Raw genomic sequence first — 17,295 nt, 5'->3', positions numbered from 1 at the left:
TTATTCTATTATATCTGACTTTCTTACTTCTTTCTTCTTCTGCTCTAGTGAATTCTGTGAAACTAGATGTTCCTTGATGTAATGATTTTCAAACAATTAAAAAATTGAGGCATGGGGCATAGCACAGCACAGTGCTAATGGCCCAGGTGAATGCTGTGTGTTCTCATCTTGAAAAACAACGTAATAACTGTACAATGGTAGTTCCAAATTAATGCTTGACTTGTAAAGAAAGTTTGAAGAAATTATTAGAAAATGAAATAGAGCCAACATTTGGACCCCAAGAAAAGAAAATCTATTGAAGTTATTAAATAAGTTACATAACACTTGAGAGTGGTTCCTGGATAAGCAAGTATAGAATATGTAAAATCTTATATTAGTAAAACTAACTCAAAACACTGGGACTCTTAGGAGAGTCAATGTGTGCAATGTGCAGAAGCAGAAAGCTAGTGGAACTATTGAGTTAAGGGTTAACTTGATTCTTTCTGGCCACTGCCTGGCAGCTTTGCCCGTGTCATTTATCATTAGAGCTTCACAAGAAAATGCAAGTAGCTGGCCTCGAAGCTCTGAGCTCTGAAGTATAATAAGTTAAATTTTAAATAATGATAAGTTTGCAATTATTATTATTTTGACTATAGGCCTGGGAATAGGGAAGCTTGAAACTTTGGGGAACAATTATAATTCTTGATTCTTTGTGGGATGTGGTTATTCTTTTGAATTTGATTTGGCAATGATTATACAATGTCTTATTTTTACCTGCTTTTGGAGTATCAATAAAAGACTGGGGCAAGAAAAAGGCGAGAGAGCATGTAGAGAGCGAATCCAGAGCGCGAGTAGTGAGCATGGAGAGAGCGAGTGAGGAATACGTGAGGTGAATGTGGAGAGAGAATGAAGAGTGTGAGAAACAGAGCATGAGATGGGCATATGAAGAGTGAGTGAAGAGAGAATGTGAGGCGTGTATGGAGAGTGTGTGTATAAGTGAAAGGAGAGTACATGTGGTGTATGTATGTGATGTGTGTGAAGAGTGTGTGTCAGAGTGAAAGGGGAAAGCTCAGAGGTGTGTATGAGTGTGAGACTTCAAGAAAAGTGCATAGGAGAAAAGCAGAGTGCACAGAAGAATGCAGAGTGTGTGCAGCCTCAAGCTGCGAACGAATGAGGAAGAGAGAAAGAGAGCAGAGAATGAGAGAGGAGAGGAACTTTAATCCTTGAAAAATTGCCTGTCAGCTTGTACCCAAAAAGTAGTCTGTGTATATTATTATGTGCCTTCCAGATGTCCCAGCTTCCAGTTGAGAACTCCGAATCTGTGTCGAGGCTGGACCCTGGCAGGTAGGTAGATAGGTATTTTGTAAATTTGGTTTTGTCATGGAATATTTTGGTTTCTTCGTCTACAATGATTGAGAGTTTTGTGGGGTCTAGTTGCCTGGGCTGGCATTTGTTCTTTTAGGGTCTGAATGACCTCTATCCAGGCTCTTCTGGTTTTTAGGGTCTCTGTTGAGAAGTCTGGTATAATTTTGATAGGTCTGCCTTTATATGTTACTTGACCTTTTACCCTTACAGCTTTTAAAATCCTTTCTGTTCTGTGCATTTAGTGTTTTGATTACTATGTGATGAGAGGAATTTCTTTCCTGATCCAATCTATTTAGTGTTCTATAGGCTTCTTAAACATTTATGGCCATCTCTTTCTTTAGGTTAGGGGCATTTTCTTCTATGGTTTTGTTGAAGATGTTTTCTGGTCCTTTGAGCTGGGAATCTTTACTCTCTTCTACTCCTATTATTTTTAGGTTTGGTCTTTTTGTTGTGTCCTGGATTTCCTAGATGTTTTGGGTTAGGATTTTTTATATTTTGTATTTTCTTCAACCATTGTGTCAATATCATTAAGATATCTTCTAGGCCTGAGATTCTCTTCTGTCTCTTGTATTCTGTTGCTGATGCTTGCATTTGTAGCTCCTGACCTCTTTCTTAGATTTTCCATTTCCAAGGTTGCCTCCATTTGTGTTTTCTTTATTGTTTCTACTTCCATTTTTTAGGTCTTGGACTACTTTGTTTAATTACTTCACCTGTTTGTGTTTTCCTGTAGTTCTTTAAGGGATTTGTTTCCTCTTTAAGGGCTTTTACCTGTTTACCTGTTTTCTTGTATTTTTTTTCAGTAAGTTTATATTCTTCTCAAAGGACTCTATTATCTTCATGATATAGAAGTTTAGGTCAGCATCCTGGTTTTCAGGTGTGTTGGGTATCTAGGGCTTTCTTTAGTTGGAGAACTGGGTTCTGATGGTGCCAAAATATATTGGCTTTTGTTGCTTATGAGGACCATGAGCTTGCCTCTCGCCATCTGGTTATCTCTGGTGTTAACTGGCCTGGGTGTCTCTGTCTGGAGCCTTCCTCCTGTATCCCTGAGTTGTTGCAGGTATCCTGGGAGACCTGTGGCCCTGGCTGTAGTAGATCTCCTGGGTCACTTTCAGACTGTGGGCATCTTCAGAGGGGCATGTACCCTGATGATCTGTCACCCTGGTTGCAGTGGATCTCCTGGGAGGGCTTCTGATGGTGGGGTCTGTTGCCCTAGGTGCAGCAGATCTCCTGGGAGGCCTTCAGACTGTGGGGTGCAGGCCGGAAGGGATGCGGAGTTCAAACAGACAGGATGGGTCCTAAGTCAGGAGACAGCATTTTAAAGGAAGACATCTCACGTCTGTAACTGTGTTAGAGAACTTAATCTTATAAGGTTCTTGAGAAATTTTATAATTTATATTAGTTATAAGAAGTGAAATGATGCAAAGGTTATGAAAGAAACAGGTTACCTACCTTTAAGTCTTCTAGGCAACCAATATTCATAGACTGATGTATGGTGCATATGATATGTATATCCATAAATGATAAACAGATGTGAATAGATGGCAGATAGGTATATAGATGGTTGAAAGATACTTAGAAAATAAAATTTTTATGAATGTTGTTCTATACAAATGGCTTCATGGGTATATCATTGTTCTGTAACCTCTTTCCTGTTTGTGTGCCATGTATATATGTCTCAAGCCAATTCAGACAACTCTAACTCATTTGTCTTAGTCAACATGTTGGATTTTATGTCATGGAAGCACTATGTCTTCGCCTCTTAGCAGTCATTGTTTCTAGCTATTTATCTCAATAAGCAACGAGGTAAAAATGTCTATACATGTTTTATTTTATGTGTTAGTACCTTTATTGTGTGCTAGGTTCTTGCACTGAAGCTGAGGATACAAAATGCATACATTTTGTTTTATCGCTGTCTAGAAACATATGCAGTTATGTTTGGTATGCTGCTTGGTAGGTCACTTAGAACTCTTGCAACCCTAACTCCACACATTCCATCATGACTCCTAAGTGGATACACAACCTCTGCCATGCCTAAAGTAATTTAAAGTAGTTCATAAGATTACCAGACACTTGACACATTTTCGAATTTCCCCCAACTACCCATTATAACTTTTGTTCTGGCCTGGATTAAAGCTAGATTAACATGCTATATTTGATTTTGTATATCCATTGGTCTCTGACTCCTGTAGAAATGAAGAGTCTATCCAAGTGTTTGTTTTTAATGACAGCATTTGTCCTGGCTTACGTATCTTCTATTACATGTAACACTACAAAGCTCTCTGATTATCCCACCCATGGTATCACTTACGTTCTTTCTTCAATTCCAGTGTGTCTGAAGCTGTCATTTTAAATTTAGAGGCTTGTTTATCTGCAAACTACATGCTTCTGACAGGACTAAGAAAATGAAATGCACATGAGCCAAATGTTCAGTAAGTAAATACTTTCAACCTTTATTCTAGAGTCAGCATTGTAGTGTGGCACATTTCTACCCATAATTCCCCTTTCTCTATGTCAAAGCTCCTCTATGCTTCATTCTTCTTTTAATTTTGCCAATTTGATTTTTTTTTGTTTTTGTTTTTGTTTTTGTTTGTTTTTTGGTTTCTTTGTAAGTGGCTTACTTATTTTGTGTTTTCTTGCCTGCAAAGAAAGTCCATCAACTAGTGGGCCGTTCTTTTATATGGAGTTGTATTTTTGTGTTCTGTATTTGGACGATGTAATTCGATTCTGAATACAAAGCTTACATTCACTGCAGGTAATAATATTAGTCTCTTTTCCGTCCTTGCAACAGTACAATGAGATGGCAGGTAGGAGATGACTTGGGCACACGGCTTTGTCTGTCTTGGGCTCATCCATCCTTGTGCTTCAGGAAAGTGGTGTGAAAGTGAACACCCTTCCTAGTGCCTCCTCAACCCTGGCAATGACACAGTCACTTCCATTGGTGAGACAGTCATATAACATTAGATGATTTCTGGTTGGACAATCACTGTCCAGAAGTAGCATGAGGATGCACAGCCATCTCCGCCTCTCCTTTGTCCTATTTTTTTAATTGGATAGTTTATTTGTTTACATTTCAAATTGTGGGGAGCTGCAGCTGCCACCCTATATATATATTGAACACCTGGTCTCCGGTCAGAGCAGAGAGCATTGTGATAATCAAGCCCTTAGTTGAAAAAGCTGAGTGCCTCCAGTTTGTGATGCAACTGGCATGATTTCTCGCAGCCTATTATGCTTTGTCACGTAGCCGATACTGATTGGGACCAGGGAAAGTATTTAACCCGCGAGGGCTGGGGGCTAGAGGGAGAGGCTAGCTAAGAAAGAAGAAAAGATGAATGAATGATTTTGTAGTACAAGGTTCCTGAATAAACTGCTTGGAGAAGGGTTTGTGGTTGCCTCCTTATTACTGCTGGTCGGTAAGGCGGAGACAAATGGTGACTCGTATGGGAAATGGGGAGAGATGTATGGGGAGAGACATAAGGGGAATGGAGAACTCGTACGTGGAACTCGACGGGGAAATCTTCTATGGCTCAGAACTCCTTGCAGACAGGGCAGTCGACTGATAAGTTCCCAGGTAAGGTGGGACAAAAGGGAAGGTCCTCGGTAAAGAGGCAATAAGGTCCTCAGTGAAGAGACAATAAGGTCTCCAGGATTGGAGCAATAAGGTCCTCGGTGAAGAGGCAATAAGATCTCCGGGTTGGAGCAATAAAGTCCTGTTAAGAGCGAATCAAAAGTGATAGTATGGGGCACTCTCAATCTTGCCCCATGTTTGTTAATTAGGGAGAGATTTGGAATTCGCCTGGGAGGAAGGAATCATAAAAGGTGGAGTGCGACCAATCTGGAAACTGATTAGGAGCTGCTTGGAGAATAAAGTGTGTTCTAAAGCAGTAGAGAAGGGACAGGAAGCATTAGAACAGCTGAAGAAAAAGAGGTCAGCAAAGTCTGAGAATCAGACTGTTGAAGGTGGTTTGGACTCTGAAGGGAAACTTGAGAAGTTAGTACAGAAAATAGAGAAGTCCACCATTAGGATGGAGCCCGCAGGTCCAGGGCCGCCTGTATCCAATGAATAGGCTGCTAATCGAGCAGCTGGTAATCCTGCCTGGGATTTAAATATGCTTTTAGGGCAGGGCAGGTTTGCGCAGCAGCATTTCAAATGTTTTCCCCTTTCTTGTTTCCCCTCTGCAAACCCTCTATCCCATCCTCCCTTACCCTGCTTCTATGAGGGTGCTCCCCCAACCACCTACCCACTCCAGCCTCATCGCCATAGCATTCCTCCACACTGGAGCATCAAGCCTTCACAGGCCCAAGGACCTCCCCTCCCCTTGATGTCAGATAAAGCCCCTTCAGCTACTTCAGTCCTTCCCCTAACTGCTCCATCGGGGTCTCTGTGCTCTGTCCGCTGGTTGGCTGTGAGCAGCGGATCTGTACTGGTCAGGATCTGGCAGAGCCTCTCAGGGGACAGTTGTCTCAGGTTCCTGTCAGCAAATTGTCCTATTTTTCCTATAGGTTTGCTTGTCTTTTCCTATGAATAGGATTTCTCTGTATGCCTGAAGGGTTGGCATTCATATACAGTACATTTTTATGCTTCTGTGTTTTATTCTTGTTTAGATTCTATTGAGTATCTTTTGCTACACAGTTTTAAAGTTCTTATTCAGATAAATATATATGTATGTATGTATATATATATTCATATTATAGATTTTACTTTCATTTACTGATTTTGTGTTTGTTTTGTATTTTGAAACAAGGTCTCATATATCCCAGGCTAGCCTGGAACTTGCTATGTAGCTGTGGATGGCCTTGAGCTCCTGGCTTTTCTATATTACCCAAGTGTTGTGATTACAGATGTGCACCAGCACACAGGTGCTCACTAGCACAGCTAGATCTCTCTTTTCCTCCCCTACCTTACTAAGAAGTTACTACTAAAATTATGCAGATAACATTGCAAATTTCTTCTGGACTTTCTCCCCCCCCCCCCGTTCTCTCTCTCTCTCTTTCTTTTTTTTAATGAACTACCCCAGTCCCCAGGGCAAGAAGTGGCATGGTCTCCTGAGGATTTACTGGCATAAACACAACCATATAAAATGTAAGTTATGAAAAACACAATCACAATGTACCCTCCCATCTCCCAAGTCCAGCCCTGGAGCCCCCTTCTGCAGGAGGGCCAGCCTGGCACCTTCTCAGCACATCTGGTAGTCGGTGGAACAAGAGAGCTCATACAGCTGATCCTTGAAGTCCAGGTTGATGGTGAAGTCCAAGTCACGATTGTTTTTGGCATTGGGCCTCATTCTCATGGTGCCAAGGATCTCCTCGCCAGTCTTCACTGTTAGGTGGTCCTCCATGTAGAACACAGTCTGCTTCCAATGTGTGTATGGGGACTCAGGACAGGTGGAGAAGCTGTTCCTCTTGTGGCATCGGGAGAACTCGATGTTGAAGTAGGCAACCAGTGCATGCACGTAGTCATTCCTCTTCACTTAAAGGCAGAAGGATGACGTGAAGGTCAGGCCCTCCACCTTGACTGTGTAGATGTCCACCTCCTTTATGAGGCAGGCATTGGTGACTAGCTGCTTTGGGTCCACTATGTTCACCAGGGGCTCCTTCATGGCCACGTCTTTAATGCAGGACATATAAAAGCCATATATGTTCTCCCACCAGTGGATCTTGTAGTCTTTATACTGCAGTCCTCAATGGCTGTCACATACAGGGTGGCCCGGTCTGGGAAGATGAGCCAATCCAGTGCCAGTCACTTGTCACCAGCATGCAGCACAGTGTTGAACATGGACTCAGAAGAGGCAGTAACCTGTCCACTCGCTGCTGCTGATGTCCACCTTCTCCACAGGCGACTCTACCTCCTCTACCTTGTCCTTGATGATGGTCACCACGTGGTCTAACTTGTTGGTTTTGAGAATCTTCCCAGCATAATCGGAGATATTGGAACACTCAATCCTAATAACCTTGTGGGCCCTCGATTTGGCAGCAAACATGCAGAGGATGCCAGTGCCTGACCCCACCTTGTCTTTGAAGAGATGTCGATTGGAAAACTTGGGCTTCTCACTACTATCTGCTTGGCCACAGGAAACCTCCATGATGTAGTACGCGGCTTCGGCTGCCACCATCTTCCTCAGAGTCCTCTGGCCTCCGGCCTCCAAGACACCCCACCCCCACCCCTTTACTCCTCCTCTCAAATTTCTCTTATTTAACTTTCTTCACCTTAATCAACCTGGATTTTGTTTTTTTATGATATAGTGATTACATTCGAGGTTTGTTTCCCTCTCCTTGGATGGCACCTGGACATCACTGCTCATTAAATAAGCTACCCTTTCTGAGCTGGCTGTGGGGCCACTGTTTATATGTTGTCTGTAGGTTTCCAGATATTCATAAATCTAATTTTAAACTCCATTTCATCCACTGAATTTTTTAAACATTTACTTTTCTATATAAGTTATTCAATGTTATTTATATTCAGCTCTAAGCAAATAAGAAGCCCATCGAAATTGCATTGAAGTAACTTGGAATGACTAACAAGTTTTCCAAATGAAATTTTCTTGTGTAAGAGCATGGACCATTTTTCAATTTACTCATGACTTTTGATATTAAGTATATTTAACAGTTATAGTCATAGGTATGATGAACATTTTGATAAATTTCTTTCTTTCTATATGTTACATTTTTCATATATAAATGAAGTTGACATTTTAGACATTTTACTTAATTTATTCATTCTGTGTGTGGATGTGTGAGTGCACATGGGGAGGCAAGAGGACAACTTGAAGAGACAGTATTTATTTTATAAGTTTCCATCTATCTAACTGTCTTATACCATTCTATAATCGTTACATGGTAGCAATCTCTGCTTCACTGGATGTGTGATAAAGCCTCTGAAATTAGATACAGTTGTCCTTCTGCTCCAGAGCTAAAGCCAGTGAAACTCATTTCCCTCCAGAATGCTCCCACTTACAGTGCAGTGGCCAGAAAAGAAGTCTCTAAACAGAGTTGGTACAGTTTCTGAGGGATGAAGGCTTCCATGGAAAGAGGTTAGTAATAGCTGGTGCTTTATTGCTGTGGAGAGACATTATGACTAAGGCAATTCTTATTTATATAAAAAGAAATTAACGAGGGCTTGCTTACCGTTTCACAATCATCAAAGCGGGGTGCAGACATGCATGGTGCTGGAGCAGTAGCTGAGAGCTTTATAATCTGACCTTCAAACAGCAAGAGAGAGAGAGAGAGAGAGAGAGAGAGAGAGAGAGAGAGAGAGAGAGAGACTGGACCTGTAGTGGGGCTTTTAAAGCCTCAAATCCTACATCTAGTGACCTAATTCTTTTCAAAATCAAGTATGCAACATATAAACCCATGGGGGCAGTCTCATTCAAACCACTGCTTTCCACTCCCTGGTCCCCATGGGGTTATCACCATATCATAATGAAAAAAATCCATTTAGTCCAACTTCAAAAGTCCCATAGTCTTCTATGTTCTCAACATTGTTTAAAAGTCCCAAGTCTCTTCTGAGTCTTACGGTAATGTCTTAACTGCAACCCCTTGCAAATCAAAATAAGAAAACATACCACACATTTCCAACATAAAATGGCACAGAATATATACATCTCTATAGCTGGATTTTTAGCAGCTTCGTGGGTCTTTTCTTTTACCCTTCCACACCCTGCTTCTTCCACTATTTCAGCCCTACAACACTAGGTGGGAGAGAAAAAAAGAATAGAGGGGAAGGGGCTGATGTTATCGTTAGACTACTTCCTGGTGATTGCCATGGAGTTCCTTGGGTCAAGCTTAATCTTTGCAGTTAGGGGATCTAATTTCTTCTTCTCATCTCTTCACATGACTACTTGACAAACTGCAACCAACTGTGACCAACAGTATCCAACCACCAACAGGCCAAACAGCCCCTTCTATCAGGGCTCTAGAATTTATACAACGTCTGAAAAGTCCCCAGAATTCCAAAGTCACACACTTACAGAAACTATCTGCAGATAGAAAAACCATGCCCTGCTAGAGCATGAGCCAAATCATAGTCAGCTGCTGTGGACAACCTGAAGCAGCCCCACATCCCACATCTGGGATTAAAACAAAAATATATTCTCATAATATTTCTGTGGCTTTTTCTTTTAAAGAAACCAAAATTCTCACTACACATCACAATTCCAAAAGGGAGGAAAGGTGTATAATAAACAAATACTGGACAAGACTAAAAACCTGCAGGGCAAAGTCCCAACTCTGTATTTTCATGTCTAATGTCAAAGTTCTCTTCAGATCTGTAACTCCTTTTAGCCTTTGGCTACAACACACTTCTTCCTTTGGGGCTGGTTCCACACCCGTTAGCAGATGTCCTTGTCAGGTATCCCACAACTCTGGGATTTCTAATATCTTGGGGTCTATAACACAATCTAGGCTTCATCTTCATACCATCATGCAATGGCCTCTCCAGGCCTCCATGCAGGGACACGTAAAGGTTTTCCTTAACTGTAGAGGAGGATTCCATAGCCCTTCCCTGTATGTGTTGACTTTAAAGCCAGAACCATGTGACAGGAGCTGATAAGTCCTTCTGCTCTATGGGGCTGGAACCTGGACCCTTCATTGCATTTGCATAAGCTTTCTGTTGAGGTGCTTGCTTTTACTGCCTAAGCCTTGTTAATACCCTTTTCTCAGTCTGTAGAGTCTATCTTTATGGAAGGTGACGTATGTACTTTATGACATATGTATGCTTTGTACATGCAGGATGGAGTTAATCATTGTAAGGATAGTTTTCATCAGATTGTGCCATGTTTAAATAAAACAACTCAGGGTCAGACTCCCAGAGTTTAAACCAACACTGGCTACTGAGTTTCACAAGTTGGAAGCTTAACTGGGTAGGTGTCTGAAGATACCATTGCCTTTATTCCAATTAGCCTTTCTTTCCATTCAGGCCTTTTCTTAAGCTTGCTGTCTCCCTGAACACAGGACTAGACTCCAACAATACATTTACTGGTGTTTCTTTCCTCCTCAGACTCTTCTATTTTGTACTTTTCTTTGTTCAGCTTGATCCTTTTCAATTGTAGATCTGTTTAAGAGTGATAACTAGTAGCCACATGATTCAATCAATACAAGGCTGTCTTGAAAACTCTCTGATAATGCCATTATCCAAAAACTCTTCAATTTAGCTGTGGGCAAATTTTTAGGACAAGTGTAAAAAGCAGCCAGCCATATCCTTGACCAAAATACCACAAGAATGGTCTAAACCACTTGCTAATATTCTTTCCCTCTGAAACCACTAATCCACTGTTTTTTAGAACCACTGTCTTCCATGGTCCTACTAGGTTGGCCCAGTAAGTCCTGCTTAAAGCATTCAACTGCTTTTTCGGGAGTGGAAGTGTCTCTGTGTCCTTCACAGGCAGCGTGAGAAACCAGAGAAGGCAGTTTAGCACAACACAACTCAGTAGTCAGTGTTGGTTTAAACTCTGGGAGTCTGACCCTGAGTTGTTTTATTTAAACGCGGCACAATCTGATGAAAACTAGCCTTACAATGATTAACTCCATCCTGCATGTACAAAGCATACGTATGTCATAAAGTACATACGTCACCTTCCATAAAGATAGACTCTACAGACTAACTGAGAAAAACAAGGGTTTTTGAGAAGGGCCCAGAGGAGGGTCTGCTGCCAAAACGTCTTTGGCCATTCCTATTGTGCAAAGGTTGCACATCCTCTCTAGCTTCCTGGAAGGAACACAGGTTTTGCATTCCTTCCCTTGAAGGAACAACCGGAGTGCTTTACAATCTAGGTTTCTTTAGTGCGTGTCTATAAGTACAAAGACCTCCATATTCCCTATATTTTTTGTAGTCCAAAGTCTATCATATGTCACCAACAAACATCACGATCAGGTCTATCAGAGCAATATGCCACCTCATGGAACTAACTTGTTTGTTGCTGTGAAGAGACACCATGACTAAGGTAACTCTTGAAAAGGAGAGTATTTAATTCAGAGCTTGATTACAGTTTCAGAGAGTTATTTAGTGATCATCATGGTGGGGAGCAGACATGCATGGTGTTGGAGTGAAGGCTGAGAGCTTTGCATCCTGACCTGCGGCATAATGCAGAGGAGAGACTGGGGAGGGGGAGAGGGAGGGAAAGAGGGAGGGAGTAGGGAGGAGGTGGGAGAGGGGGAGGGGAGGGGGAGGGAGGGAAAGGGAGAGCACCTGGTGTGGGTTTTTTAAAACCCTCAAAGTCCATTCCTAGTGACACATCTTGTAATCCTTTCCAAACAGTTCATTAACTGGGGACTAAGCATGCAAATAGGTATATTCTTATTCAAACTACTACAAGGTTCTCAATATAAAAGAGTGGAAGAAAAACAGATTATTTAAGAAAGTTTGTCACTATCAATTTTTTTTTAATCAGGCTCAATTTTACTTCAAAAATGAAAGCAAAATAAAGACATTTTCAGACAAACAGAAGCCAGAGTTAAAGCAGTAGAATATATTGGACATAGTCAATGCTAACTAAACAATGTTTCTTCTTCAGGACACAGAGTAACAGTAGCATACAGTGTCAGTTTCTGCTCCTGCAATAAAGTACCCTGAGACAAAAGCATCTTAAAAGAGAAAGGATTTATTCAAGGGTACAGCCCATCCTGTAGAAGTCCAGGTGTTGGTAGCTTGAAGCATCTGCATCTACAACTGGAAAGCAGAGAGAAGAAATTCAAGCCTGGTGCTAATCCTTCCCATCTTACCCTGTCAGCATCTTCTTCCTGCCCTTAGGAAAGGTGAGGCTGCCTACTTCAAGTACTCCCATCAAGATAATCCCCTACAAAAACGCCCAGAGGCTCATCTTTCAGACCATTCTAGATTCTGCCAAGGTGGCAATCAACACTAACAACCATCACAGATAGAAACCTGGAACTACAGGAAAGGATGAGCAGCAATAGAAATGGTAACTGTGTGACAAGACTTTTCCTCTTACTTTGTAAGTATGCATGATTGTTAGTAAAACATATTTTCACCACACATGTTGATGTACATCTATAATCCTAGTACTTGGAACGTAGAAGCAGAAGGATTATAAAGCCAGCCTCTGACTACATAGTGAGTTCAAGGCCAGTCTCCCATCTCAAAATGAAAACAAAAACATTGTAATCTGAGCTGTGTAATAGACATGATTCTCACATATGACAACAGAGCACATGGGTGAGACCAGGATATGGACAACAGACTCTTCTGTTTCTAAATTGGTACAATATTGACTTTAACAAGACTATGGGCATACAAAGTTTCACAGTGGCATCCTGGAAACAACTTCCAAAATGTAAATAAGAAATATTGGCTTTGAGCTTGACTTTGAACAGCTCCACTGAGATCCAACAGTGTTGGTCTTGATCATATGACCGCCTTTATCAGTGGAATCCCCAGAAAAGCTACAGTCATTTCCCATGTTTCTATACATCACTCTCGGAGGTTCTGCCCTTCCACTGGAGAATAACCCATCCAATTGCCTCAGCCGCAAGCAGCTTCCTGTTTTAGAACCCTGAATGTTTATGGCTGCTTACACAACAAATTAGCAGGAGTTGGCTAATGGGACTAACGTTAGGGTTTGGAAATGGGACTAAGCGTAGGATGAAATTTAGGGAAATCCATTACCAAACATACAGCCGTCTAAATCAGTCTGGCCAGCTCAACAGCTTGGTAAATCAGTAATCACTCGGGAGATGGAGGCAGGAAGATCAGAAGTTCAAAGTTATCCTTAAGCTAGCCTGCAAGCTCCATGACAACCTGGACTCATGAAACCTTGTCTCAAAAAGGAAAAAAAAATCAAGTAAGAATTTCCTACACAATTTGAAGATGGCTAACACATTAAACCCACCACTGCAGTGATCTTCTGTCTTGTTCCCCACGTCTGTCCTGCACAACTCCCACATGTGAAGCAGTCTGTGGTCCACACACAGTACTCAATAACTCACCGTTCCTCAAGAAAACACTGTAAGGGAGTAAGCTGCTGGATGAGAGGGAAGTGGCCTGACTAGTGAACAGAGTTAGCCCTGGCTGTGATGGAGACAGACTGGTGAGGTTCTGAGGGCCAATCTGAGCCCAGGCAACCAACACTTGGGTTAGTTGGGAATCAGGGTTAGGAGCAGACACGTCGTAACAGGACTGGTGTAAGACTTTAAGAACAATGAGGAAATGACTGTAATCTCAGCAGTAGGAAGGGAGAAAGGTACAGGTTTGAGGTCCCTGGGCTACATAAGGAGACCACACTGAAGGAAGGGAGAGAGAGGGAAGGAAGGGGAGGGAAGAGAGGGAAAGGAAGAGAAAGGGGGAAGAGAAAAGGAGAAGAGAGAGAACAGGAGAGGACAGGAGAAGAGAAAGGGGAAGGAGAGGGGAGAGGAGGTGAAGAGAGGGGAGGGAAAGAGGAGGGATGAGGGGAGAGGAGAGGAGAAAAGGGCAGGAAGGGAGAGGGGAGGAGAACGGAGGAGAAGAAAGGGGAGAGGAAGAGAGAAGAGGAGAGGAGAAAGGGGAGGGAAGAAGAGAACAGGGGATGAGAGAAGGGGAGGGAAAAGGAGAGAAAAGAGAAGAGAAAAGAAGAGAAGAGAAGGAGAGAAAGGGAGAAATGAGAAGGAAGGAGAGGAAAAGACAGGAGAGAGGAGGGGAGGAGAGGAGAAGGGGAGGGAGGAGAGATTATTGGAGGTGCTTAGCTGAACTTGCACATGGTAGACACTGGAGTATAGGAGTTGAACAGAGAGAGCTGGAGACATTATGATTCATCAACTGCTCTTGAAAATGAGAGAAAGGTAGAAAGGGTTAGTCTGGGACACAAAGTGTAACTGACCTCTAGAGGACAGATAGGAGGCTTTTGTGAATACTGGCTTTTTTACACTCTAAAAGCATCTACATGGATAGTTGAAAATAGAGCCTCAAATCTCCAGAGATAAATTCTAACTTCCCAGACTTGGCTCAGATCTGGACATGAGCGAGGATAATATCGCCAAGAAGGGGTGAGGAAGCATATCTAGAGAGAAGGAGGAAAAGAGGCTCTTGACAAACGGCCTCTATGTTTACATAATCCCACGGTGGGGGGTGTGTGTGGAGAATTGGACCAAAAAGAGAGAAAACGGCCTAGTGGGCAGACATAGAGAGCAAAAGGGGTGCCATGGTAACACCCGGAGGCTGGGTGGACAAGCATCCAGTGGCTTTGGTTCCTATAGGATCATCCTGACTGATCAGTAAATCAAGGGGGCTGTAAAAACTGGATTGTAAAGGCCAGAGTACAGCGCATGTGCAGAAGTTGCACCCGCAAAATGAAGAGCCGTGGAGTGGGGCTATGGCCGACTCAGCTGCTGGAGAACTAAAGTGTACCAGAGAAGCAGGAAGGGGATGGCGGAAAGGCCCAGAAGTCAGGTGAGAAGGGAGGAGTGAGGAGGGAGCAGGTGCAGCTGTGGCTCTTCAGTGCTGGCCTGTTTCCTCTACGCTTCAAGATGAGGCTTCCTGGGAAGGCTAATCCTTCCTGATCATCCTCTTTCTCTGGCTGTGGTAAGCCTCAGGGGGAAGCAAGGGCAGACAGCTTAGGCTAAGCCCCGCACACCTTAAAGCTATGCTCTTGCTGCACTGCCCTCTTTGGTTTATCACTGTTCTGTCTTTCAGTGAGACCCTGGGCAGGCACTGTTTTCCCAGTCACAAGGCCAAATGACCAAAGTCAGGAAAGGGCCCATGTTCCTGCTGTTCCCAAGATAGCCAAACACTGCCTTGGGAAGCTCTTAATGTCACTTAGCTCCTGGGAATAGTGGGTGAAAAACTTTCACGGAATGCTAAATGTTCCAACAAAACCCACTTGAACTCTTACCCATTCCTTGCATCTGACCTTGACATCCCTTGAAAATAAACCTCAGCTAACTAGCTCCGAGGAGCAGGGACAAAGGATGGGGTGAACAGATAGATAAAGTATTTCTGTTTTGTTTTAATTAAGAGAAAATGTTTCATCTATGTGGCCCTGGCAGGTCTAGAACTCACTATATAGAAAAAGCTGCCCTCAAATTCATAGAGATCCACCTGTCTCAGCCTACCTACTGCTGAGACTGAAATGTGGGCCACCAGTCCCAGCTGAGATGAAGGATTTTGGATGTTCCTAAGAAGTATACCTAAACCTCGGGGTATCCAGGCATTCTCACATGTGTGAACACTGCCAGTAATCTGTGTGTATGTGTGTGTGTGGGGGGGGGCGTTGTACTGAAGCAGCTGTCTTCTAGATGATGGTAACAAGGGCTTGCTGGGAACCAGGGACTGCTCTGGTCACATTGGCGATCCTGTGGGGAAGGCAGAGCAGCTCTCCTCCCCTTACCCCACACACTCAGGATTAGAGAGTGAGAAAGCTGGCCTGGATCTTAAAGGAAGGGAGGAGGCAGGGAGGCTGAGATCTGAGCTAAGCCACCTCATACCAGAGGCACCTTGTGAAGCAGCCTGTAGTTGGGTCACATCCGTTTTCCTCATCGTACTGGACAAGCAGAAAAGATAATTTGAATTTTGTACTTTTATAAAACTGGATGGCCATATGGTTACGAAACACTTGTGGGTTTTACATCCCAACAGGTTGTCTGTCATATTTAGCCTGAGAAATATGAGTGGCTGAGGAGGCACACCACTCAAAGCAAAGGCAGGGCTCGGATGCTGTTGAAGACCACATCTGTATCACCCCCTCTGCAAGAGTCGGGTCGAAGCACATCTTGACTTACAGATGGACAGACAGACACACAGGGACAAGGCACCTGCTGGAGCAGGGTATGGCAGGCTGGGGCTGGGGCTGGGGCCACCTCAGTGACTATAATAAAACCTCTTGTTCTGTTAAGTGGATCAAGGAAGGTCCTCCTGACTTCCTGCACCCGTCCTCCAGGGTGTCATCCTTGGAAGTGCTCAGCTTCAAGAGAAAGTATGTTTCCTAAAGTAGAAAAAAAAATATGAAATAGTGTAAGTCAAAATAATAAGGTGCGTACATGGATTTAAAAAAAAAAGTTCTGGTGAACTAAAGCTAAGCATATTCATGTGCATATCCAGCTTGGTTAGTTTATAAATTTGCCAAATAGCCTGTGCATGTTGTAATGTTTTCTGCATCGTTGTGAAGCGGTGTGATTTAGTGGTTGAGAATGGAGAAGCTCTGAGGAAGGCAGGCCTCTGCTGATGAGAACACAATGCATGTGCTGACTTTTGAATCGTGGGCTGCATGGTTGATAAGTTTGAGATTCCTAGGTGAGAACAAACAGCCTAGGAGTTGGGAGTGAAGTCAGGTTCCTCAAATACAATGCTCCCTCCTTACATGCAGGGTAAGCCCCATCCCCTCGGATACACGAAATCATGAAAGGTGCTAGGTCCTATACAAATGTTTGCCTCCTATCTATACATACATGTACTGGCTAGTTTTGTGTGTCAACTTGACACAGGCTGGAGTTATCATAGAGAAGGGAGCTTCAGTTGGGGAAGTGCCTCCTGAGACCCAGCTGTGGGGCATTTTCTCAATTAGTGATCAAGAGGGTAGGGCCCCTTGTGGGTGGTGCCATCCCTGGGCTGGAAGTCTTAGGTTCTATAAGAGAGCAGACTGAACAAGCCAGGGGAAGCAAGCCAGTAAGGAACATCCCTCCATGGCCTCTGCATCAGCTCCTGCTTCCTGACCTGCTTGAGTTCCAGTCCTGACTGCCTTTGGTGATGAACAGCAATGTGGAAGTGTAAGCTGAATAAACCCTTTCCTCCCCAACTTGCTTCTTGGTCATGATGTTTGTGCAGGAATAGAAACCCTGACTAAGACAATACCTATGACACTATTTATCAAACAACAACAACAATAATAATAAAGTAGAAAATTATAACATACTGTAAAAGAAAAGTTAAGTGAGCATGGTCTCTCTCAGAGTGTTCTACTGTACTGAACTCATTCTTCCTATGGTAGCAGTAGACACCTACTTGGCAAGATGAAGGAGGACAATGTTCTCTGT

The 17,295-nt window shown here is 43.1% G+C and overlaps 1 long non-coding RNA gene and 1 pseudogene across 1 annotated transcript; one reads left to right on the top strand and one right to left on the bottom strand.

Moving 5' to 3' along the window:
* Positions 1-6,518: 6,518 nt before the first annotated feature.
* LOC116087780 lies at positions 6,519-7,454 on the bottom strand (annotated as a pseudogene).
* A 7,001-nt stretch (positions 7,455-14,455) lies between these two features.
* Positions 14,456-16,162, top strand: LOC116087520. Its single transcript, XR_004117444.1, has 2 exons — positions 14,456-14,716; positions 15,902-16,162. It is a non-coding gene; the product is annotated as an uncharacterized LOC116087520 (long non-coding RNA).
* Positions 16,163-17,295: the final 1,133 nt, after the last annotated feature.

The sequence above is a fragment of the Mastomys coucha genome, unplaced genomic scaffold, assembly GCF_008632895.1.
Source record: "Mastomys coucha isolate ucsf_1 unplaced genomic scaffold, UCSF_Mcou_1 pScaffold13, whole genome shotgun sequence".
Taxonomy (NCBI): domain Eukaryota; kingdom Metazoa; phylum Chordata; class Mammalia; order Rodentia; family Muridae; genus Mastomys; species Mastomys coucha.
Note: the sequence above shows the minus strand (reverse complement) of the source record. Positions and strands in the feature narration are given on the sequence as shown.